The sequence below is a fragment of the Amblyomma mixtum genome, chromosome 2 (assembly GCF_055824585.1).
Source record: "Amblyomma mixtum isolate Tamu chromosome 2, ASM5582458v1, whole genome shotgun sequence".
In the NCBI taxonomy this organism is placed as follows: domain Eukaryota; kingdom Metazoa; phylum Arthropoda; class Arachnida; order Ixodida; family Ixodidae; genus Amblyomma; species Amblyomma mixtum.
The window spans coordinates 66,420,293-66,444,826 of record NC_143013.1 but is presented as its reverse complement, the minus strand read 5'-3'; the positions used below and the strand labels follow the sequence as shown (position 1 = coordinate 66,444,826).

The 24,534-nt window shown below is 48.7% G+C and overlaps 1 protein-coding gene and 1 non-coding gene across 2 annotated transcripts in view; one reads left to right on the top strand and one right to left on the bottom strand.

Moving 5' to 3' along the window:
* Positions 1 to 24,534, bottom strand: part of dgo (ankyrin repeat domain containing protein 6 diego) — a 182,131-nt gene that overhangs the window by 85,428 nt on the left and 72,169 nt on the right. The window lies entirely within an intron of this gene.
* On the top strand, positions 3,728 to 3,799 carry TRNAT-CGU (transfer RNA threonine (anticodon CGU)). Its single transcript has one exon. It is a non-coding gene; the product is annotated as a tRNA-Thr (tRNA).

Below are 24,534 nucleotides of genomic sequence, written 5' to 3'. Positions count from 1 at the left end.
CACAAAAGCAAAGCACTTGTCTTCGAACAGGATTCCTCTCTTGAGCACTGCTCCCATCCGTCAACGTACATATCCCTGGCCAGAAGCTTCGAAATGCTGCTTTTATATCCACTGTTTGTCCTAAACGTACGCTCGCTTACACACACATCGTGATAAAATGCCCCTCAAACCGCCCTCTAGGGGCCTCTTCTCTCTGACGCGCTGGTAGACGAGGCGACGGCAGGTGCGAGAAACGGCTGCCGCCAGAGACGGCTTCGTTTTACTTCTTGGGCGGATGAGGCCCCAACTGCTCGTGAGCCCACCACCACGCAATCAAATGAAGGAAGAAGAAACAGAGGAGGGAGGGCGGCGTCAGAGAGGGGTCGCCATCTCTCATCCACAGTCACCGGATGCACGCAACGCCCTTGGTCAACTGCTGCTGCTGCTTCGTTGCCTGCAGAGGGGGCTGCGGAACGCCTGCACCTGCTCCACTTGTTGGTGGTGCTAAGCCTCGCTAAACGCCCGGCCTGATAGCGGCTTGGAGCGAGGCATGCAGGCTATTAGGCCTCGGGCTGCCGTCGCGTCCCTTCTATAGTGATTTCCCTCGTCTCACGACAGAGGCTACGCGAGTTTCCTTTGTCTTTCCTCTGGCAGCGCAGCAGGCCAGGGTCGTCTCTTCGTTTTCGCTCTGCTTGGTATGCCCGCTCGCTTCGTATTGCAGAGCGTTTATTGCGTGCCGGAACGCCGCCGCCGCCTGTTGCCTTTGTTCACAATGAGACAACATACGTTAAGCTCAGGCGCTTGACGTCGATGCTTAATGGTAAAGCAAAGAAAGTCCGGCAAGTTTCAGATGAAACGGTGATGCTTATGCTCAGCGTGGTGTGGGGTAAAACACACAGTTCTCCCAAGCATTTCATCCGCTGTGTCAATCTCCGATTTCCGATATAGCAACAACAAAAAATTTGATGGGACACTTGGCTCCGCCTTATGGCTATGAGGCGATAGTGTAATGGGTTAATTCCCATATATGCATAAGGTCATTCTCTACTTTAGACTCATAGATCCCTGGGAGTTCTCACACCACTCGTGGCTCATTGATGCAGCCGTTAAGAGATGCGCCACTGCCCTGCGATGACAGGTGCTACCACCCGTGTGGTTTGAGCGACCCAGGTTGCTCTTCCCGCGCAACCTATCGCGACCAATCATTAACTTCACTGCCACCTGTCACGGTGGTGAATTTGCTCACAACACAGTAGGGCAGGTTGTGATGACGCAACAAGGTCACGTGACCTACGAGGCCCACACCCAGGTTGCTTCTGCGGGGTTTTTCGCTCACAATGCCGACGATGCAGACGACGGTTGATCTTCTGCAGAACGGGAGTACTGACGCTGTCGCGTTAAAAAGACAAAAAAAAGGTAGAAAAGAAGAGAACATATGGGGAAAAGAAAGGGCAGGATTGTCAGGGCGAAAGAGGGGAGGGCGGGCACAGAGGAATGGGGAGAGAAGAAACTCTCTGTGAATAAAGCACATGCCTGCAGGTAGCAGAGCAGGGAATAGAAAAAGTAGTGAGGGTGAAACCGCTCCAAACGGAACGGGACTAAATCCCATTCCCGGGCAGCAGCGGCAGGGAGAGAGCTCACCAAAATAGATCACTTGTTGCCCCCGCCTACCCCCGAATTGATAGAATTAGGCCCCAGGAGAAGGGAAAGTGCCTAGTTCACCGCACGGGAGCGAAGCACCAGGAAAGGGGAATGGTTTTACTCATTGGAAAGCAGGAGGGTCCCTGGTGACATTGGGGATCGAACTCCGCACTTCTCGCATACGAGGCGGACGCTCAAAGCACTAGGCCGCCTCGGCGGTGGTGTGAAAAGAGAAGTACAGTACGGTGCTTTCTGCTTGCAACAGGCAGTAACAGTGTGGTGTAAGAAGCAGGTCATATGTTTAAAAACCGGTATGCAAAGAACATAACTAATAAAACAGCAAGAAAAAAATGGTCTTTAATGGCAGATTGCGGAGAAAGTCAGAAGCTATATATTATGCGAACCGCAGCGTAATTTATATGTCCGAGTAGTGCTGCGGTCAATCGAAGTGAACAGTTAGTTGTAAGACAAGCTGTTAGTAGATAAACCGAGTCTTGATGCAGTTTGGCGATACCAGTATGCCTCATGAAATATTTAAAGATCACAGTAGCGAGAAAACGAGCACTCCAGTCGAATATTAACTCGGATTAATTAAACATAGCGAAATTTCAAACCAGTAACGACAATTATGCAGTGTTTCGGGGTTGAATGCGACTCTCGCTTTATCTCCACGCACATAGATATAAAAGAGCCGTCATTTATTCAGCACCAATATCCATTTAATAAAAGGTGGCGCACATTTATAGAAAGATAAATTTCGGGCCTTAAAGGTTCTTGAGTACTCCGAAGCTCGCTCTACAGGCTGCCGCATGTCGAAAGATTCTTCACCGCTGACTTATTCCTCACGCTTGTAACATTGGACATAACCGGCTACTTGAACAAAAAGATTGCAGCCCCCAGTGGCGTTAGGCGGCGTACCAAACTAGACTAACCGCTTTCTAACTGACTGCTTCCCTGAATTTGACAACTGCTCTCATTGATCTATCACAAAGCCTAAACTTTATTTACGTGGTGCTCTGTACAGGAAGCACCTTGTATCAGTTCCACAGAAAACCCCAGCAAACAGCCCAAACACAGACTAAGTTCCCTCGTCTGCCGCTTCATCCCAAAGATCCCATCACTTCGGTCAACGATCCGAAGCACCCTCGCTCGCATCGATGACGGCCCCCACGGGGGTAATTAAGTTAGGTGGCTGGCTGGAAGCACTTATGCGCATTAATCTCACGTCCTCAGCTAATTATCTATCAGCTCGCCGATGGTGGTGAACTTTTGCATAGCAGGGCAACCAGCGATTATCAACCGGGCACTCTCTCTAAGCTATGCAGTGGGAAGAAACATTAATGCTTGTTTATTAGTTTTCGCGGTGAAAACCCGTTCTAAAACGAGCTCGTTCCAGTGGTGGAACTGGCAACTGGCTTCTTGTAGCAGCTTTTGTAGCAGAAGAAATCGCAGTTTGTAGCAGCAATTTTAAGTTTTGTAGCAGGAAAAATGGCATTTTGTAGCAGAATTCGAGCTTTTGTAGCACAAAAAAAAGCTTCGTACCAAAATTTCATGCCAAAAAACATTATTAAAGAAGCCAACAGCCACAGAAACCAAGGGGCACAGGGGATTTTTAATAAATTTATTTATTTTGTGGTGTTGTTCAATTTAGAATATTACTGAAAATGTTATCGCATAAAGCTAATTGATTAGAAAAGCAGAAGAAAAAACAACCACATGCCGCCGGTGGGATCCGAGCATTTTCAGTAATATTCTAAATTGAACAACACCACAAAATAAATAAATTTATTAAAAATCCCCTGTGCCCCTTGGTTTCTGTGGCTGTTGGCTTCTTTAATAATTATAACGAGCCCCTCATTCCCCTTGCCTTGTTTGCTTAATTGCTTAGCGAGGGCCTCGGTTCTGGCAGCCTTGACGCCATAGGAAGCATAAGAGGGTTCTCACGCAGCTTCCACCCTCTCCGTTCGATGACGTTCTACGTCACACCTGCGGTAACTCAGGACGTTCTACGTCCGCCGCTTATGAACGTGGGTGGCGCTGATGAACACTCTCAAGGTTAGGTTACTTGTAAACATAGATACCCCCGAAAGCAGAAGATTTGACAGCCGCCGCCGTAGCTCAGAGGTAGAGCACCGGACGCGTAATTCGGAGGTCGTGGGTTCGGATCCCACCGGCGGCATGTGGTTGTTTTTTCTTCTGCTTTTCTAATCAATTAGCTTTATGGGATAACATTTTCAGTAATATTCTAAATTGAACAACACCACAAAATAAATAAATTTATTAAAAATCCCCTGTGCCCCTTGATTTCTGTGGCTGTTGGGTTCTTTAATAATTATAACGAGCCCCTCATTCCCCTTGCCTTGTTTGCTTAAATGCCAAAAAACAGTTATTTTAAATAAAGAAGCTTTGTTGTATTTCTGGAACAGGCATTTGCTCAGATGTTTTTAGCAACCGCAGCCATGCAAGAGCAAGCTTCAATCCCAAATGCAGTTTAAAGTGCTTGGTTCCTTAAAAAGAGCCGAAAATAAGCAAAACAGGAGGTTCTCCTAAATACACTGCCGTTTTTATTCAGAAGAGCGACATAACGAGATGCTCAACAAAACTATAAAAAATGATACCGTTCTTAAAACAAACTTTCAGTACTATTTCTTCCCTTTTCTTGATCACTCCAGCTTAGACAGTGCCGCTGCGAGCTTTTCCTGTCCATTCTTCAGAAGGGCTTGTCCACTCTCAACGTCTGCAAAATGTTTAGACTTGACACCTTTTTGTGAAAAGCAGCTCAGCATTGGTGATCATATTCCTGGCCAGTCTGATCTCTTCTTGTACCTTCTCTTCATTCTGACCTCTTTTCTGGGTGTCTCTGTCCTGTACATCACAGTGTTGTTTCGCTTGTTTTGCACGGGTCTCTTCTGCTGCATCCGCCTCCGACCGTTGCAGCTTACGCTTCCGCGATCCTTTCACCGCTCTGATTAATCCTTGTGTCATAGGAATGGCAGCTGGATTTTCTGCCCGATATAAGTCAGTCATAAGTTTTGGTGCCTTTCAGCTTTGACAAAGACATCGAAGACGTGAAGTGTCCATCCACACAGGCAGTGCGCTGACAGTGGTCCCTTTGTTCACCTTCGGTTGCAAAGCAGCGATGGCGATGTGGCTGCCTGCAGATGCGTTGCTGGAAGTGTTGCCGGCAGACATCAGTTTTAGTTTCACGGAAATGAGTTTCGGTTTCATTCTCGGCAGAGTTATTGGAGTTATTCAGAGATTTTCTAGTTTCTGTTACTTACGAAAACTTTGTACCATTGCCAAGTGCCACTTTGTTTTTGTTTTTTTACATGGGGAGGGCAGGCCTCAGTCAGGCGCTACTAGGCGCCTTTAGCTTGCTCTCCCTTGTTTGCAGTCTCTGTACTGGCCAAACAAAACCAATAAATGAAATGAAATGTAAATATTTCGGCGCAGGCGTGGCGCAAAAGTAGGCAAAAAACCGATTTTGTAGCAGCATGTAGCAGGATTTCCCATTTGGCGCAGTTTGGCGCAATTGGCGCAGCAGTTCCACCACTGTCGTTCTCAGCCTTGTCAACAGTGTTCTGCGGAGGAAAGTTTAGGCTTACGTATGCTGCACGTATGTAGCGGCAATTATAAATTAAGATAATTTTTTTATAATCGCGCATCCTCTGCAGCCCTTCTAGTTTGGTATGCTATGAAACTGTTAAATAGTTAAACGACATTGGCCAAAGAGGACCCGCGCCGCGAAGTCCATCTGACATTGCACGCGTGAATACGTGAATCACTGAAGCGACTTCGGTGTTGCAAGTTGGATTGTGTTCCTGCCACCTGTACGAATTATCGCTTCTGTGCTCTACACAGCTCTACACATCGATTGCCTGCAGTAAGATTTCGCCACGTTTTCATGTGTAGAAGCTTCCTTCTTTTATTTCTGAGAACGTAGGCCTACTACTCCCAGATAACCTAGCTTTTTCTGTTGTTGTTTTCAGCGCAATATATCATCAATCGTATTACGCTATCTTTTTTCCTATTTTTATTATTCTTGGAGAACAAGAGAGCATCAACTATAACAGATGCACGCTGGGTTTGCGGAACTTACGCAGTAACAATAAGGAAAGGCGTAGAAATTGAGCCGTTTAGAACAGTGCTGGCGACTCTCCCAAAAAAGAAGTTTGCGCAAATAAAAAAACTACCAAAAGCGAGTTTGTGCATGTATACAACACGAAGAACGTTGCGTGCGGCTGCCTTTTCACTGTACAAAGATAGATGAAAGGGGAGCTAGTGCTCTTAAGCGATTACTTAGTTATAAAATCGCGTCTGCGAAGCTTTAAAACAGACGTCAATTTACGTACGCAACACCAACCTGTGAATCCTCGGGGCTAAATCGTAAATTTCCCTGTCATCCTAACGTCTTAGCAGGAGAGCTCAAGGCAGCGTCCATAAAGCGAAAGTCCTGAAAGATCGCCCTTCGATCGCTTATATGTATGTGCGGCTTAGCCGAGATGGGCACGATTTATGCAGGCAAGCTTGCGAAACGCTCCCGCGGCGTCAGTTCCGATAATGCGTCCCCAATAATTCTCCACCATTGTAAACGAACGCGCGTATCCCTTCTCCAAAACCGGTGCATCCAGGCGCGCGCGTAGCCTTAAAATTAATGCCCAGACAAGAGTTCCCGACAGGACCGGGAGGCGGTGCTTTCACGAAGGCCGTTCATTCTGTGCCTTTCGTTTTTCTTTCTTTTTCGCCTTTTCACATAGATGGCGGTGTTTTCACTACTGCTTTCGTTTGCCTCTTACTCGGAGTATTATTTTGCGTGCTGAGGAATCGCTTTTAATGGGAAGAGGCGGTGCGAGTGGTGTAGGGCATTTGCGCTGCATGTACACGTGCATCGAGTTGCGTGAGTGTACGTGCGTATGTTTTTTAAGTTTTTGTTGCGTTTTAGAATTTTTTGCTTAGGCAGCCATGCCGCACTGTACTGTCTGACATTGTTTCGACTCATATAGCCAAACAGTAGCTTCCTGTCTGAATGGATGCAGTTGTATGATACATTTAATGGTTTTAAATTTCGGTTAAAACTGAAAAAGAAACGATAAAGATACACTGAATTCAAATTTTCAAATTTACATACACGCCGCAGCTAGCTAGCTATCCATTAGGAGTTACGCAGTCAAGGGTAAAAAATAAAGTGCGGAAGCCACAGGCGTGGTGAGATGTTGTTCCGACAGAAGTACACTCTAAACAGACACGAGCAAAAAAACAGTAAGTTGTCCTAGAGCGCACTCCCTTTGATGAGTGTAGCGCAATTGTGCTTTTGAAGGTATTGCTTCACCACCTAACATGATTCTGCAGATTGAGAGGCTGTTGGCGCAGAGCTGTTCACTGTCATCAGTAGCTTAGGGTGGTCACTTGGTTAAGCAGATTTCTCCACTTCATGTAAGGACACTCGAAACCGCACATTGGTGTCACAAAATAGTATCATGTTACCGAAACGGTTAGCAACAGATGCATCGCTGCTGTCAACACACAGGCCACGTGATCCTATAGCGTGACCACGTTAACCTCCCTTATAAAAATTGTCTATAGGCAGTCTATAGACTTTTTATAGACTCTGTTTCCTTCCTATTGATATTTCTTTATGTGTTTCATAGTCTATAGACTGTCGATAGACAGAAGTCTACTAAAAGTGCATGGCCATAAATCTATAGATTGTCTATAGACTGTCTGTAGCATTTGTATCGTATATAGACTGTTCTCGAGGATTTGGCTGTAGGGAGTCTATAGCTTTTATAGACAGAAGTCTATAGACAGTCTATAGACTAGCGCTACGACTCAGAGATAGCGCACGGCGAGCTACTTTTGAGATATAAACTTCCACTTGTGTTGTAGCCTAACGGTTCCCAATTTGTTTCCCCTACTTTTTTTTTTCAGTTTGCCTTCGTACTTCCTCCTGCAAGCACAGGTAAAAGTTATTTACCTGTATTTAGCGATAATTCATGCGTTATTTACAGGTAAATCGAATGCTCAGCCTGTCAAAAAAGTCAACACATACTGTGACTTTTTTCTGCGCAGGAATGCCCCATTAAGTCATCGAAAAAAACCGCTACCTCACCTGTAAGAAATAATATTCGCTGAAAAAACGAAAGCCGAAAACTGCGTTCCGAAATAAACAGCGAAAAAGGATCACCGAATTTTCAAAACAAGAACAAAAAGTTCATCCCTACACATACATTTTACTTTAAAAAAAAAGGTGGGTGGGTGGGGGGGCACGTCTGCATGATATCGCTGTATCTAAACGGTTTAAGCAAAAAATGCACCCAGAAGAAAAACACAGAAAAGCCAGTCATAACAGTCGAAAGAGAGTGCACCAGATGTAGTGCTGCAAATATAGTGTTGTAAATATGGTGCTGTAAATATGGTGCTGTAAATATGGTGCTGTAAATATGGTGCTGCAAATATGGTGCTGCACAAAATGTAACTGACAGATTGCTAACTTCAACCACTGCCGTTCCAGTGGACACTTTTGCCCGGGACGTCTATTTTCAGCCACATTGGAGCTACAGGAGAGATTACTTGTGGAGTACTTTGAAACAGTGATCGGAAACAAAACTTGCTTTTTCTGTCTACCTCTTGTTGACACCGGAAAAAGAGCGAGGAGCCTCGATCATTTCCTCATTCAGTGTACACCACTGCCTTGGTTTGAACAATCAGCAAAAAAAAGAAAAGAAAAGTAGTAAGCCTCAGCCTGCACCACTAACATTGGCACGACAGGTTCAGAGCAATACGGAATGAAACTGAAGACGTCCTAGAGAGGATAATTTAATTCTGCACGCCCATAGGTAAAAATATAAATTAAAAGGGAAAAATGCTACGTGAGCAGCTAACCGCACTTTCAGGGAGCGGGCCCGGGCAGACTCCTCTCAACTGCCCAAGAAACAGAGTGGACGGGCGGGATGCGAGAAAGTTATTTAGGTTGTCAGGAGCAGGTTATGGGCATTTTGGATCGAACTGAACAGAAAGATTGGATTCCTTCGGGAGCCGCACTTGCCCACTCCTGCGCTTGTTCTTTCTACCCCTTCTCGTCCACTGACGCTAGTGATTCCGGCCAGCAAGGGCTGGTCGAATTCACTAATAATAAAGTACCCGCCCTATTTGAGTGCCAGGAGTCCGCACTGCATGGGAGCCTCCCTGATGAACTTCACCCCTCTCTCCAACTGTGCCTTCCTCTTTCTCACCGTGCCGCTGCAGTTATGCAAAAACAACCCCTCCAGGACGGTCCGAGAGCAGACACGAAGCCTAACTTATTACGTGGGACTGACTGCCTCAGCTGAATGCACAAAAAGAGGTTAGACAGCACATTTCTTTTACAGCTGTAGCCGCTGACCCGCCGCGGTGGCTCAGTGATTAAGGCGCTCGTCTACCGAGCCGGAGTACCCGGGTTCGAACCCGACCGCGGCGGCCGCGTTGCGATGGGGGCGGAACGCAAGAGGCGCCCATATACTGTGCGATGTCAGTGCACGTTAAAGATCCCCAGGTGGCCGAAATTATTCCGGAGACCTCCACTACGGCGTCTCTTTCTCTCTTTGTTCTTTCACTCCCACCTTCCTCCCTTCCCTTACGGCGCGGTTCAGGTGTCCGCCGAGATATGAGAGACAGATACTGCGCCACTGCCTTCCCTACAAAAGCCAATTTACCAATTTACCAACCAATTTTTTAGCCGCTGTCACACTGAACAGGGAACTCCTGGTTCTCGCCTTCCCCTGCGTAGATAGCAGCTATGAGTTATCTGATTTCGGTCTGATAGCTATGAGTTATCCATACGGATCATACAGGCACAGATTAAGATCTTGGTTGCATTGCATGTGCTAGCTTCTATGACCCATCAGACATACTCCCTACGGATGTCACTTCGCCCTTAAAGAACCGATAGGCAACGGCTTCCCCCCTTAACAAAGTTAGGCAGGGTTTAACGACAGCTACACCCAAAGGTCGAGCGATAGCATTTTGGCAGTGGTGCGGGCCAAATTTGGAGGTCGCCTAGTGTCGGGCACGTTAAATTATGGCTGGACATCGCTTTTGGTCCAAATCACCAAGGCCAAATTTAGGTGTGGACCGGGCCAAATTTTTGGAAATAATCCGGGCCAAATTTGGTGGCCGCCATGGTGTCGGGCACAGTCAATTATAGATGGACATCGATTTTGGTCCAAATCGGACAATGTCGACCATGCACGGTCAATCTGTCACAGTCAATCTGTTGCTATGCTGCGCTTCTTAAACCAAGGTCAAATCAGGCTCACGGAATGGTGTGCGACTTTTGCGTTGAGTAGCGCTACCCCTCTAAAACAGCACCGAAATGATGTCGTCAAAGTAGCGGTAATGTGAAGTGCCACAGAAATCGTTCTGGTCGCGGCAAGCCATTCGCCGATCGCTTTGCCACGAGCACCATGTCAGAAAAAAAAAAAAATAGTTCGCGTATGCAGCGACGGCAAAGCGGGCAAATTAAAAAAAAAAGGGACGGCTTTGTTCGGCGAGAAACGTACTGAACACCTATACATCATGCTCAATAAAGAATCGCGATCAGAAATGCATAGCACCTTCAGAAGAGGGAGACTAGATTCATTTCGTATAGCAGCCGACGACGCAGACGCCACACTTATAGCCGCAGCCGAGATAAACGCGCGTAATTACGGCTAAAATCTCGGTGATCTCAGCGCCGCGTCATCAACGGACGACGGCCAGATAAAGGAATGGATTGTGTCAATTGTGTCGGCTTGTCCGGCGCCTTCGGCAGTCGGCCGCGGTGAAGACACGCTTCGCCCGTGGGGCCGGCGCACTATCAAACGGTGTCATCGGCGCGATCACGCCCGCGTGTGTAATAGGCGCCCGCTTGGAGTGAGTGCCTGACAGGAGTTTGTCCAGGCTCCTACGTCTTGCGGTCTCCGAAATTGCGGCTAATTAGTTCAGCGCCCCTGTCTGCTCTCTGTGAGCGCCAACCGCAACGTTGCTTTCTGGCTGAGTGCTTCCGTCTTTTGGGACCTTTATGCAGCCTTTCCATTTTCTCTTTTTGCTGTTCCTCCCCTGAATCTTGCGGCCAAATTTGTTTTAGAGGGCAGAACACTCGACTAGAACTTCCGAGCTGCATGCTCCGGACTGCACGCGAAACATCTGGCGGTAAGGCCTGGTTCGAGACAGGCTGCACGTCACCATACGCTGCCACATTGACGCTGCGCTCCTCATATGCTCGTCTGCTGCTTGTTTCGAGCCTGATGTCATTGCTAGATGTCGCTCGTTCAGTCCGGAGCGTGTAGCTGGGCTTTCTATTTAGACGCGTATCCAAGGACGGCCCCGAGGAAAACTGTGCTGCCCCCCCCCCCCCCCCCCCCTCCTTTCGTCCCCATCACTTCAGCATTGCTCTTATTGGACATTTACCAGCCAGAAACTGCCCTCTCCCCCTCCTCCCCTTCCTGTAAAATAAATGAGGTTCTGCCCCCCAAAAAAAAGACAAAAAAAATCGTGCGAAGTGCCTGATTCTATACGAGCGTTTTGCCCTCTCTGCAGTCTCATGCGATTTGAAGCTGGTCGCTTCAGGCTTAACCTACTGAGATTGAAAGTGCTTTAACACGATTTATTTTCGCAAGAACGCTGCAACGAATACATGAGCTAAGCTAGCTGAAGGATTCCTCTATCATTCACCGTCATATTTGTTGTGGACTAAGTGACCGTCACGGCAGGAAAATTTCTTTGTGCGTTTCAGCTGGAACGACCGTGATAACCGCCTCTGTCTCCTAGAGAAAGGCTTCGAGCGTCAGAGAGTTTTCGTGGGCGTCGCAGTAAATGTCGGCGCTTTTCATCAAAGTCATCCCCCGTGCAGTGATAGTACAAACTTTTTATTGTATTAAGTATCACACGCGAAGCACTTTACAGTAGGGCCACTGACTCTTAGAATAATCCCGCGTGCACATAAACTCCAACACCAACAGTAAGCAAGCCCTCTTTGTTTTGAATGCCGGTCTTAAGGCATGCGCTCAGGCAAGCTCACTGTCTAGGAAACAAACTATAGGGCAGCGAAATATACGACTTATCTTGCCTTCGAAAGTTATTTTCCACAAAAAAAAAAAAAGTTTTCAGATGCCGCAAGGGCACTACCCACGCTGAGTACACGTTGCTAACAAAGATTTCAAACGCACCCAAGTCAAAAGAAATAATGAGTGAGAGGAAAATTCGCCACATTTTGTGAAAACAGAAGTGGCGTTATAGCAGCGACCACAGCCACGAAATCATAGCTCCTATATGTGGTTTAGAGGCAGTGCGTAGAAGCATGGAAAATGGTGCCTCACGAACACATTCAGTAAACGCTCACTTGTTTGGCTCAACGTTAATGGGGGAAAACATAGAAACTTATATGTACATTCGTACTCATATAAAGAAGAATAAATGAATTTACAGCATAAGAATTCGTGGGCAGGAAACAGCTTGAGAATAAAAGTCACCACAGGCCCTCATAGCCCGAGTCGCTTTAAATCCCAATAAACCAAACCAAACCTTCCTCATCTGAAACGGCAAAATGGAACAGCTGGAGTGATGTTGAGTGCGTTACTTACTAAGACACCATGTTACCGGTTCATATAGCACGTGGCCACTGCGGTGGCGCAGCGGTTATGGCGCTCGGCTGCTTAGCCGAAAGACGCGGGTTCGATCCCAGCCGCGGCGGGAATTTCTATGGAGGGGAAATTCTAGAGGCCCGTGTGCTGTGCGATGTCAGTGCACGTTAAAGAACCCCAGGTGGTCGAAATTTCTGTAGCCCTCCACTACGGCGTCCCCCATCGCCTGAGTTGCTTTGGGCCGTTAAACCCCCATAAAACCATAAAAAAAAAACATATAACACGTGGTGTAACCGACGCCGTCATCGTAATGCACGCGCATGATGATTTTGTCCAACGTGACATGAGATTTTCAAGATGACATGATTTATCACCCCTCGCCGTTTTCTCCGCTGAAGAACTGACAGACGCAGCGTTGTGTAATAATCAGCCCCCCCCCCCCCCCCCTTTCATTATGGTTCAGTATTTGAATACGGCTTTTTGAAAATACGAATGTTCCAAACTCATAATACACTAGTTGCACGGGGACGCTCTCCAACACTGAATTCACTTGGACTTAGCGAGTCGGGTCACGGTGCTACTCAAGTTTTACGACATTGAAGCTGCGAGCCACCAACGCTGTGCTGCACTTAATGACGCTGCGTTGCACGTAAAGATGGTCGATTACAGCGCCTCTCGGGTGATTAAGTGTCCCTTTGGAATGTATATGCAAAGGAAATCCAGCATATCGTTATTAATATTAATGTGCTGCTCCGGAGAAGCGCGCCGCCTGCATACTAAACCGCGTTCCCGTGGCATAAGCATCTTCGCCATCGGCGAGGCCATCGAAGCAGCAGCGGCCGCAGCATCTGCTTGCGCAGATGCTCCGCGTATGTTTCGTGGGACCGTTCTGCCCCTCGCGCGCGTGCCCTGGGGCGCCGCCTAGGAGTAGGCGAACACAGCTCAGGTCGCGAGGCCGCGGTGCCCTATCAGCGGTGAGCGCTGTACTCTTTTGTCGCGGCAGCGGTGACCCTTTGGCGACGCTCGCCGCGACGGTGGCCCGCTTCCTTTCACGCACGAACCGGTTGCGACGAGAACGAAGCATCCCCGCGGCGGACGCGCGGCGGAAGTCAAAGATACGTCCTTACAAGTGAAGTGTCGCGGTGCGCTGGAAGTGTGTTTGGCGAGGCGGTAAAGATGCCTTCTCGTTTTTCAGTAGCCGACTGGGAGCTCCGAAAGGGACGTCGTCTTTTTCGGGGATCAGTTCACTTGGATGAACGTGGAAATAGTAGATAATGAAGAGACGGAATCGGCCAGTTTCATCTAAGATCAAGTACAGTCGTGCCTCGTTATTCTGGATACTTTGGTTCCCGACCAAAAGTGTCCATAAAGTCAGTCGTCCGTAATAACGAATCATGAAAGAAAACAAAAAAAAATATTATTTTTTTTTTATTTACGATTACAGACTTCTGTGCTTATTGAAGGACAGTGAAGCGGAAATCGGCAAATCTTGGAAGCTCGAAGTGCATTATTCTGGTCGCCATTAACTTGAAAATCATGCTGTGTAGGTTCATGCGCGTATGAAGCGACTGGTTGTCCATGAGGCGCATGACAGTGACTCTTGATGTGATGATGAGCAGCTGTCCGCCGAGTGAGTACAGAGTGCTGAGTACAGTCGTATTAGGAGATATGTCCTACTACGAATGTTCACATCCCGAAAACTCTGTACTCACTCTGCGAACAGCTGCTGATGGTGGTCTTAAATGTGGCGTTTCGCATTCATCCATGCCATGCGGCAAATGGTATAAGGCGCGTCGACCGGTCGGTCAACTTGTCACTGTACAGCCTGGAACCACGCACACACAAAAGCGCTGCTACTACGGCATTTGCACATTCGCACTGCCTTTCGCTATAGTGTTCTGCCCTCAAATTATAAGAAGCGGAACATCATGGCACTCGGGATTTTGTTCTCATCGTTGTCCATATTAATGGGACCAAAATACATGAATACCAAAGGGCAACGTGCATTTTCACCTAGTGCATTGTCCAGACCACGAGTTTTTGTATTAACGAGGTGTAAATACATTAAACAGTTTGGTCCCCACAAAAACTGTCCATGATTCCAGTTGTTCATATTAACGGAGGTCGTGTTAACGGGCACGACTGTACTTTAGTTAAAGTCCGACAGTTTTTCACTAGCCTATTACGGCAGACGTCACAACAAGACTATAATGAGACAGGAGGCTGAATTATAACCAGCAATCAATTCATCAACGACTATTACAGTTTCTCCTCTCCCACGGAGCAACATGATAGTGATAGCTTTACCTTTACTTCATATCAGCACCGCGCGAGCGTCTTGTCCACTTTAAGGTCTACACGGGACATTGTTCACTTGACGAGACACTCTCGAGAATGACCTCTCATGCCCGCCTTGATGACATTCTCATAGGCAATCGTGTGACGATGATAGCAGACCCCGACGCCTTTCATTCGGAAGAGAGTCTCCCGTGTACCCTTTTAATAATCTCTACAAAGTCCCTCTTATAACCACTATACTTTCCTCTCAGGCCGAAATTACTAATCGCACTTTATTATATCTCGAGAGTTCCTGGGGCAGTGAGTGTGAACAAGCAAAGTGGCGCCTAAGATAACTCCTCTTTTTTTAATTAGATACCGCGCACCAAACTATAAGCTTGTTCGTGGTGAACTCGTCGCAGCCCTCTGAACCCTCCCCACTGTTTCTTGCTTAGTGCTCCACGTGTGAGCTGCAAGAAGATGTATGCGATCGCCTCATACATCGTGTATATCGTTTAGAAGACAAGCAAGCCGTAGTCCTCAGTTCTGAATCCTTTCATCCTTCTCCGATAGATTGGCAGTGCAAGCCGTTCCTACTGTCTGATTCATTCCCAACCACACCCCGATATAGATAGGTGGAGCCGATCACCGGCCAATACGGTCACTGGTCAGCGATATCTGGGGGACCTCGCCAAGGCGGTGGTCGGCACCTACGGAACCTCGGGCTACGTGTTCCACCCATCCAACCAATCGGCTGTGCTTAAGAAAAGCTCCCACAAGCAATACAAACGCCACGCTTTTGCACTTACTGATGTCCATATCAGCAGCATCCCCGCCCCGTGATTTCCATACTATAAATATGGTCCTGGGCGGGAAGTACATGGAGTACACGAATTGGGAGGGACTTTAGGTCCTCGCGCTGGTACGTACAAAAAACAATTAGTGCGAGCGCCATTCCCAGCCCTTTTTCGCGCCCTCACTCATTAGGGCCCATGCTGCGAACATTTCAGTTACCGCTCCCCCCCCCCCTCCCTGATCGAACCAGCGGCAGCCCGTCACAGCCATCGGCGCCGACAACAAAGATGACGAGCCCGATGGCCAGCAGAGCGGTGCTCTTCAGTCGGCGCCCGGTGGCCCGGCCTAAAGTGGCGGCGTGGTGATCAGCCCGCCGGGTATCGAATGGCCGGTTGAACCTGTAATTAATGAACCACGCAGCGGCACTCTTAGTTCGCCGGCGTTCCTACAGTGGGCGCAGCGTGTCGGCACAATTGCCGCCATTTTGGCGGCAGCGATGGCAATGGCTTTGGTGGGCTGACGGTGCTCCATACTTATCGCCATGCGTGGCATATCACTGGGTGTGGCATTCCTGGCTGGAGGCCTCCCGGGCGCAACGCGAGCCAAGATTACACGCCTCTCCCCCTCTCTGCCTCAACATCTCCCTTCCCCCACACTTTATGTTTGTGTCTTATTTTATGGCGTACCAGCCGGCCGAAGCCGGAAGAAGAGAAGCGTGAATTATCCTCCTCACCCTTCACCGCTCTCTATGAACCCTCGGGGCGTACAGCTATTCGTCATCCCCGCGTGACGTGAACCTCACGAGAAGATGCCTTCCGGTCTGGCTCGCGTATACCAACCCGCCGCAAATTGTTTCGCGTTGAACGCTCTTCACAGTACACACAAACTCGCCTTTTAAGCGTCTTTTCGTTCGACGTGTAGAGAGAGCGTGACTTTTCCACGGATTGTACACGTGCCAGCTGAGATGGTACTCTGCCCCCAAGAATCGTTGCTTTTTTCCATAGCCTGCATCAGTTCCATAATATCGTTCGGAGTCGGTCTTGCGTTTTGGTGTTGAGTTTATGAATGAAGCACTATGGAGATAAACATTTTGGTTCATTGTCAGTTATTACAGTCAGTTTTGTTGCCTGCGCGGTAGTTTTATTCTGTCAGGCAGGCCCCTTCACATGCACCCTGCCCTGCACCCTTATCGCCCTGCTTCCAGAGCGAAGACGCTGCAGGGAATGCGTGGTAGCAACGATGAAGTCAGACACACGGACGCTGACCCGTACTCGGAGTGCTGGGTGAACGCCGTAAGTGTTGTCAACCACGAACTCAAGACGGTCGTTACCGTATCACTGGCCGCTGTCAAGCCTACATGCAATGAAAAAGCCGTCATCGTTTGGCACTCGGAACAGGCACAGAATATATGTAATCGTCCTCCTTGAGCCGCCGCGGTGGCTCAGTGGCTATGGTGCTCGGCTGCTGGCCCGAAAGACGCGGGTTCGATCCCGGCCGCGGCGGTTGAATTTCTTTGGAGGAGAAATTCTAGGCCCGTGTACTGTGCGATGTCAGTGCACGTTAAAGAACCCCAGGTGGTCGAAATTTCCGGAGCCCTCCACTACGGCGTCTCTCATAGCCTCAGTCGCTTTGGGACGTTAAACCCCATAAACCAAACCAAACCGTCCTCTTTGACTCCCAAGCCGCCTTATGCCACAACCGTGACGGTATAAGCTTACTCCCGGCGCTCTGAGCACACTCACCAGCCTCAAGACCCCACTACCACAAGCCAAGCTTGTCTGAACTCCTGGCCATGAGTCTGTACCAGGAAATCTGCAAGCCCATGCCGTAGACTGAGCCTGCGTACACCAGGTGCCATATACAGCAGGCCAAACCAGTGTCCCCAGATCACAGCCCATCCTCATTAAATACTCCGCAATACCCGTCAATCCCCGAGGATAAAGGTTCCGTTTCCTACCCACACAACAGCCTGACGTTAGAGAAGGTCACGACCTGGCGCCAACTATGAACTCCCGCACATACAAGCACCTTGCATTACTACACTGTTTCTATGCAACTCAATATCCGGACAAATGACTTCCCTGTTCAGAGCCCCATCCTACTAAGGGCCCGATCCATCTTTAGCAACTTTTATCTATCTGTCTGAATAAATGTTTTCGACACCACCACGACCAGTTCCGTTCAGAGCGTTCCTGAGTAGTCACTCGCACATCCAACGACGGGGTTGAAACGATGCGCTAAAGTTAAGCGCAAAAAAAATTATTGCGGTTGAAAGATGGGCGCCATCTGCATACATCAAACTCGAGCCGATAGCGTCAAAACTGTAGTGTATCGCTTTAAATCTAGCTTCCAGCCAAAGTTGAAACTTTCAGGCCTTATTTGGTTAGAAAAAATAAAACGTTCGTCAGCACACAGAAGAGTGGAGAGTTGGGCTTGTTGGTTAACGATCATGGTAGGAACAGCGCAAACACAACACAGCGCCTGCGTTGTGTTCTCGCTTCGTCCTGCGTCAGCGCTGTTTGTATACCATGTGCGTCAGCAGCTGAGAAGGCACGGCAGTTGTTTTATACAACTTCACGACAATGAAGTTATAACACTATCACGCGGCATTCAGCTCTGGAGATTCAATTAACACTTGTCGTGGGAATCAAAAGCGTTCACAAGACCCAGCTGTGTTTATCACTGCACGCCATAGCTTGCCACTACTGTTTACAAGACATTGCAGGCTGTCTATAAAAATTGACGAGCTGTGTGCCACTTCATTGTACAGAAGTTTATGCAAGAATTCTCGCACTCTCCAGAACATTCAAGACATTGTCACCAGCCATACGCGAAACGAGGCGGCGCTGCTGTATATCGCAACTTATTAGAGCACCAAAAAGAAAATTATATTTGCTTCCTTCTCTAGAGTGAAGAAGTACTGCACGCCGATGTTGCGCCAGCGCAAGCTCTACGCACAGCGCGCTCGCTTGGGCATCGCACAATCGCAGCAAAGCAATGGTACAGTCTAGAGCCGACGTGCAGACACGACGGCAGCGCCCCTCAAAGGCAGCGGTTCAATGCTTTGATGGGAAGAGGATGAGGATGGGAAGGAAGAGAGGGCCTGAAGGCACGCCGAAAATGCTCCCATTGTCAGGGGCGCACGCCGGCGATTTCGCGCCCGTCTCCTACCCTCCCCCTTTAATGCACGCGAATAGATAGCGAGTACACGCGAGTACGCGACCTCCCTCCGCACGCACAGCCAACCCCCTCAGGGCATTCACTGCCAGCGCAGATCGCCCGGCGAAAAGTGATGGCCGCACGCTTCATAATACACATGGATGTCTGTCCCTCTGGTGTTGTGGATGTTGGCCGGGCGGTGTCAACGACCGGCGAGCACATAGCCGAGGGCTGTCTGTGCATACGTTCTGTGGAAAGGCAGGTGTTACACGATCTGGGAATCTCTATGAAATGCTAGTTCTAGACGAAGCAAATGCTACGCTTGTCGGCAACGCAGTGAGGGATCGGAATTCCATCTGCATCCCATGCTAAAAGTTATGTTCATTCCTGTAAAAGCTTCTGGCTTTTAGTGTGCCCACCCGCCAATCTTACTACGGCGCATTTATTTTCTTCCTTTTCAAATTACTCGCCCAGTAACGTACGGCTAAGGGATCAGTGCCATTAAACTCCTGAACAACAACTACTACATTACTACAGCGTTAGGCTCTCTGGATCAGCGTGAGTTGGAGTTCGGCCATGTTTTAATGAAGCTGAAATGCAGAGAAGCCCGTGTGCCGCGATTTCTGCGCGCTGTGAACAATTACAAGTGTACTGAAAACTAATCCGGAGCTCTCCGGTATGTCGTGCCCATAGGTCGCCGTATTCTTTCGGGACGTTCACATCATTCAGTCAATCAATCAGTGATAGCCAGGGCTGTCACTTAGTTATAAGGCAGTTAAAAGCAACATCCGTCGACACTGTAATAAAAGTGGTGCAAAGATTAATAGGTACACTCCCTAATCGTCAGAAGTTTGCACGTCACATGGTTTGCTTTTCAGTCGTGTAGTGGACGACTTGTGGTACCGGTCAGGATATAGCTCTCTATAACATATGGAAAACCCTCGTTCTCACCCTTCGCAGCTTTTTAGTCCTTAGGAATACCGTAAGTGCTCCACTATACGACAAAGAAGCAAATCATGTAGCCCGAAGACTTTTGACGAGGGCTGTACATAGATTAAACGCAGTTATTCTTAGCTTACAAACCTCGGTTTATTGGTTTCTGCATACTGCTAGTGCAAGGCACGAAAAAAAAAAGTGTGCCTTTGATACCTTGAAGAGTATTGCTAAGACTAAATGGATTAAGAAGGCAAGATGCAAGCGACTAATACCACGAAATATCAGACGCGATACTTTGAGGCCACTTGCGTAACTTCGGGCTCAGGTGTGCACTGCATGGGCACTCATGGCAGAGCCTTAAGTGCTTCACTCGTAAGCTACGGAAGAAAGCGCTTGCAAGGCAATAAATTCGGACATTTACTGGAGCGACTCTTCCACGCATCGCTGCGCTCAAGTTACCGCCGACGCGGCTAGTAATACATTGCCTGGAGATCATTTTTTAATGCATATATCTCGCTTATTTACCATCCTCACGTCTAAGCCATGTGGGGTTATTTGCCTGACCGTTCGCATTTTTGGCCGAAGCACACGACTTGTAGAAAAACGTGGACCGATGTGTTGTCGCCACGGTATAGTTCATTATAGCACGTAGAGTTGTTCGTCTGTCCCCTATTTCCTTACGGAACTGTTCACTCAACTGCCCTTATATATCCGCTCATAGCATGAAGCATCTGCTTAAGCGAACATTTTCCTGACTTTTTAACTGCGGGATTTGTGTTGAATTCAAGACGTTTTCGTTCGAAGACATGGCGGCCAGCGCGCAATGCTACTGCCGCGTCACTCAGTATATACTCACACACACAGCTGCCATCACACACGAGCTTAGCTAGCCGACATATTCAATTTACTAAGAAGTTTTAGTTTCCCGAAACTAAGTTTTAAGTGTGAGAATGTAACGAGCATTTTGATGGGAGTTGCGCCTCTTTGGCTAAATCAATTACTCTATGCAGGCCATTATTTACGACGCAGTTTGTCCGCAGTTCCATGTACAAGAACCAATGCTTCGCAAATTTTCAAGGAAGAAGAGGTTCTAACCACTTTCAGTTCCAGTTCCAACCTTGGCCAGTTGAACAAGCCGAGGACACATAGGCAGCCAGACTGCGTCAAGAAGTTGCACCGCAGCCAACTTAAAAGCCGTACCGTTGCGGTAGAAGGACTTTCGGGAAAAATCTTTGGCAAATTTAGGCTCTTGTTGTGACGTGAGACTCGCGTTGAATATATGAGAAATCTCGTGATGAAAACGAGATGAAATAAAGCAGCACAATAAAAGTGTGCTGCAGCTGCGCAAGTTGGAGAGTCCATCTGGACCCACCAGGATCGCTTCCCATACCAGGAGCACTCGGTCTAGAGCGCTCGCTCGCAAGCAACGCCCTGTGTCCCCTTTCAGAGCCGCAGTGCACGACGCCGCCCGCAGTGGCTTCTATGTGTGCGTTCCGGCCGAATCGTGACCGGCGACTGTTGCTCTGATGGCGAACCGAGCCCCTTCCGGCGTCACGTCAGGCGTGCCGTATGGACGAGGATGCGGAAGCGATGTCTGCGCATCCACTGCTCGCCGAAGAAGACGAAAAAAAAAGATGGAAGAAGGAATATACGCAGGAGGCGGAAGGCCGCTAGTCTTGCAGGCCTGATTCAATTCGCATACGCTATCATCCGTATGATTCGGGGGAAAAATGAAACAAAGAATTGTTGCGGAAAGAACGCACAGCGGCCCATAAAAGCCAATGCTCGTGATTTCCGTTCGAACGAAAGCTCGGCACTAAGAAATGCGATACACACAGTCGCTCCGAAATCACGCTGTCGACTTTGTTGCGGCTTTGCACCAGAGGCGACGTGATATGGCATTGCTGGCAATAACGGTCTCCGTGCGCGGGAGAAACGCGGTACGACATTATCTGGTTTAAGTCCTCTCCTGTGTGTTCGCTTGCCGTTGGAACGCAATATGAGTGCCAGCGCAAGCTACATAACACGAAGTGATTGCCAAAAAATGGCAGTGACAGCTCTGGTTAAGCCTGGATCTACAAGCGAAAAGCTGCAGTTATGCTTGGTTTGACGTCATGGCTGGGGCAGTTCGCGCACAATGCACAGGGAGCACCATGATAACGGTGTAGGCAAGCGCGTTATATAGCCCTCCTTCCGCATGCGTAGTAACTGTGGTAAACACGCGGCTGCAAGTAACGTCATACGAGGAAGCCGAGCGCGCGCCGATGCGCACTCGGTAAACACGCGCAGAGCGCGCGAACGAAAGGCGAAGGGCGACCGCAGAGCGCGGCGCGCGCTCCGCGGCGGCTCCGCCGACCACCTGCGCCTCTCCAGTGACGTCACGCGGCGAACTCGCGCATGCGCAGCTGTGGCTAAAATTGATCACGGCGCACGCTAGACCCGGTGTTGACTAGCCTAGTGAAGCTTCTCGCTTCAAAAAACTGCGCGGAGACGACGGGACAAGAAGAGGCACAAAGACGCACAAGATACCTCTTCTTGTCCCGTCGTCTTCGCGCAGTTTTTTTGACAATCACTATGAACCGACTAGCCCACCATCATGTCTTACTTCAATAACACAAAGCCCGAAGCAAGCGATCGTGGGCAGTGGTCTTACTTCTATGTGGCCATCTTTGGCATCGGTTAGAAGTGTGCGTTGCAGTTAACCCACGTTTTGCTTGAGGTTCACAGGAATAGTTCGCCATATATATAGTATTCGCAGATCGCGGTTTTTTGTTTTACCACTGTCTCTATGTTACCATCTGTTGTCCCAAGAGCACAACGAACGCGAACCCGCATTAACTGCAGTGTGAGGTTTCAGTTGCCACTCAGAGCAAATAACCATGCGAACCAATGTTCGGCCTGATAATTCTCTTTATTTACGAACGCGACTGCTCGAAGAAAAATAGCCACGCACGGACAGTATGCGTTGGTATCGCCGCCAAATGTAGCGACCAGCTACCGGCGTCCAGCGTTTAGCACAGTTTACGGGAGCCTCGAGGCAGCACGTGGATGAGCACTCATCCTTCACGAAGCAGTAAGAAGAACCCTAACTTCCCATAGTAGCGAGAGCCTGGCTAAGCCGCGTCTTTCGTTCTTGTTTTTCTCTAGGATGAACTTCCTTCGCATACCATTCCTTCTTCAGAGCGCAGATAAGCTGCGAAAGGCTGCCGTGAGTCGCGGCTGACCCACAGATGGTTTGCGGTTTTGGTGCTTGAGCAGATCTTCATCTCCGCGGACCACCGAACCAGTTCCTCGAGCGGAGTGGGATGGTGTTTTCGTTTTTGTCGCCGTTCTATCTGCGCCAGACTGCGGGAGGCCGCGGAGGGAGATTCTCGGACATCCAGCGTCCTTGAAGTCGCGGCCAAGCATGACAGATCGCTGATGCCCGTCTCTCTCTCTCTCTCTCTCTCTCTCTCTCTCTGTAGGGCACGCAGACCCGGAGGCGAGCGCGAGCATGGCAGCCAGCAACAGGTCTTCGCTGACTCCCTCCTCAACAACATCGTACGTTTCGCTGCGAGCAGCCCCCGACTGTGAACCGCCTCGCGTGGGCCACTTCTTCTTTTTGCATTGGAAACTACGGAGGTTTTTTTTTTTTTTTTCTTGCTTGATTTATTTTTGCTTCTGACGTTTCCTCCCCGAGCTTCACATTTTCGTGCTCCTGGGGTGCTCACATTCGCTTGGCTGCACTCGTGCCACCGGAAGTGTACAGCGCAGTGGAAACTAATGCTGCCTCGCACCATTCGCGAGAGTCGGAGTGAAGCACTGTTTTAATCCTGCGTACATATGCGTGATATTACCGGTGTGGTATTATTCAAAAAAGAAATACATGGAGAACATCGCAACGGAAACTCGCCAAGTATGGCCGAAATTATTTGTCAAATAAATGACAGACCAATTCTCGTCCAAAAGGAACGTTATATAGGCTAAGCGGAATGCTGCAGTGGAGGACTTCTGATTAATTGCGGCTACTTGCGCGTATTTAAAAGGACACCGAGCTCTCAGTACGTGGGAGCCTCTGCACTTCGTCTCCGTTTAAATACGGCCTCCGAGACCCAGGACCAAATCCTTCAACTTCTCTGTCTACTATCCTCTCTCCTCTTTCCCCGTAAGACAGGCCTGAGCTAAGCCTCCAAAGATAAAAAAAAAAGAAAAAGTTTTTTCAACAACGTCTCAACAATCAAATCCTGCGTTTTTCTGCATTTTTCCGTTTCCGCCGGCAGCCGTTCATGTTCCGATCAGTACGCGCCAGTTTCCGCGGTCGACGTGTCTCTTTTGTTTTTCTTTTTATTACATCAATGAAAACCACTTCAACATCAACGCGATCGCACTCAGCAGGTCGCTTGAGCCATTCAGACACCGCGGAAGGTCATTTGTGGAATGTGTGCCGCGAACAGCAGACACAGACAAGCAGACATGCCGTAGAAAGCTTTTCCATCTCATCACTACATTCCGCCTGCCCTAGCCCTTGTAGAAGTGTTCTACAGACAGTCTACAAACTTCTTATAGAGTGCCTACCCATAGATATTTCTCTTTTTCTATTCACAGTCTATGGACTGTCTATAGACAAAAGTCTACTAAAAGTGCATAGTCATAAATCTATAGATTGTCTATAGACTATCCGTCTAGCTGTCGGATCTGTATTGCCTACAGACTGATCTCTGGGATTTATCTATAGACACCCTGTTTATCTATAGACTTTATCGACAAAAGTCTATGGACAGTCTACAGACTGTCTAACAAAATCTTTGTAAGGGAGAGCACCAATAGTGACGTCGGCTCCCGCTGCGCTGCACGGATTACAGCCAGAACGAGTATACGTGCCAGCCCCTCGGGTGTATGCGGTCGTCAGCAGCTTCACCTGAGCACCAGACCGTAACATAGAACCCTTAACGCCACCTCGGCCGTGGAGGGAGACAGCCGCCGTGGTAGCTATCTCGGACGCGGAGTTGACGCATCGTCGCCCTCACGTCTCAGCCTCTGAGAGCGTTCACGGTGTGTTGCCGCCGAGCGCTTCACGAGTCATTAAAACGACAGGTCACAGCGTTGTGGGTGACAAGCCTCAGGCGCCGTCTCATTAATTTGACGTATCGGAGGCCCAGCAGCTGCTTGA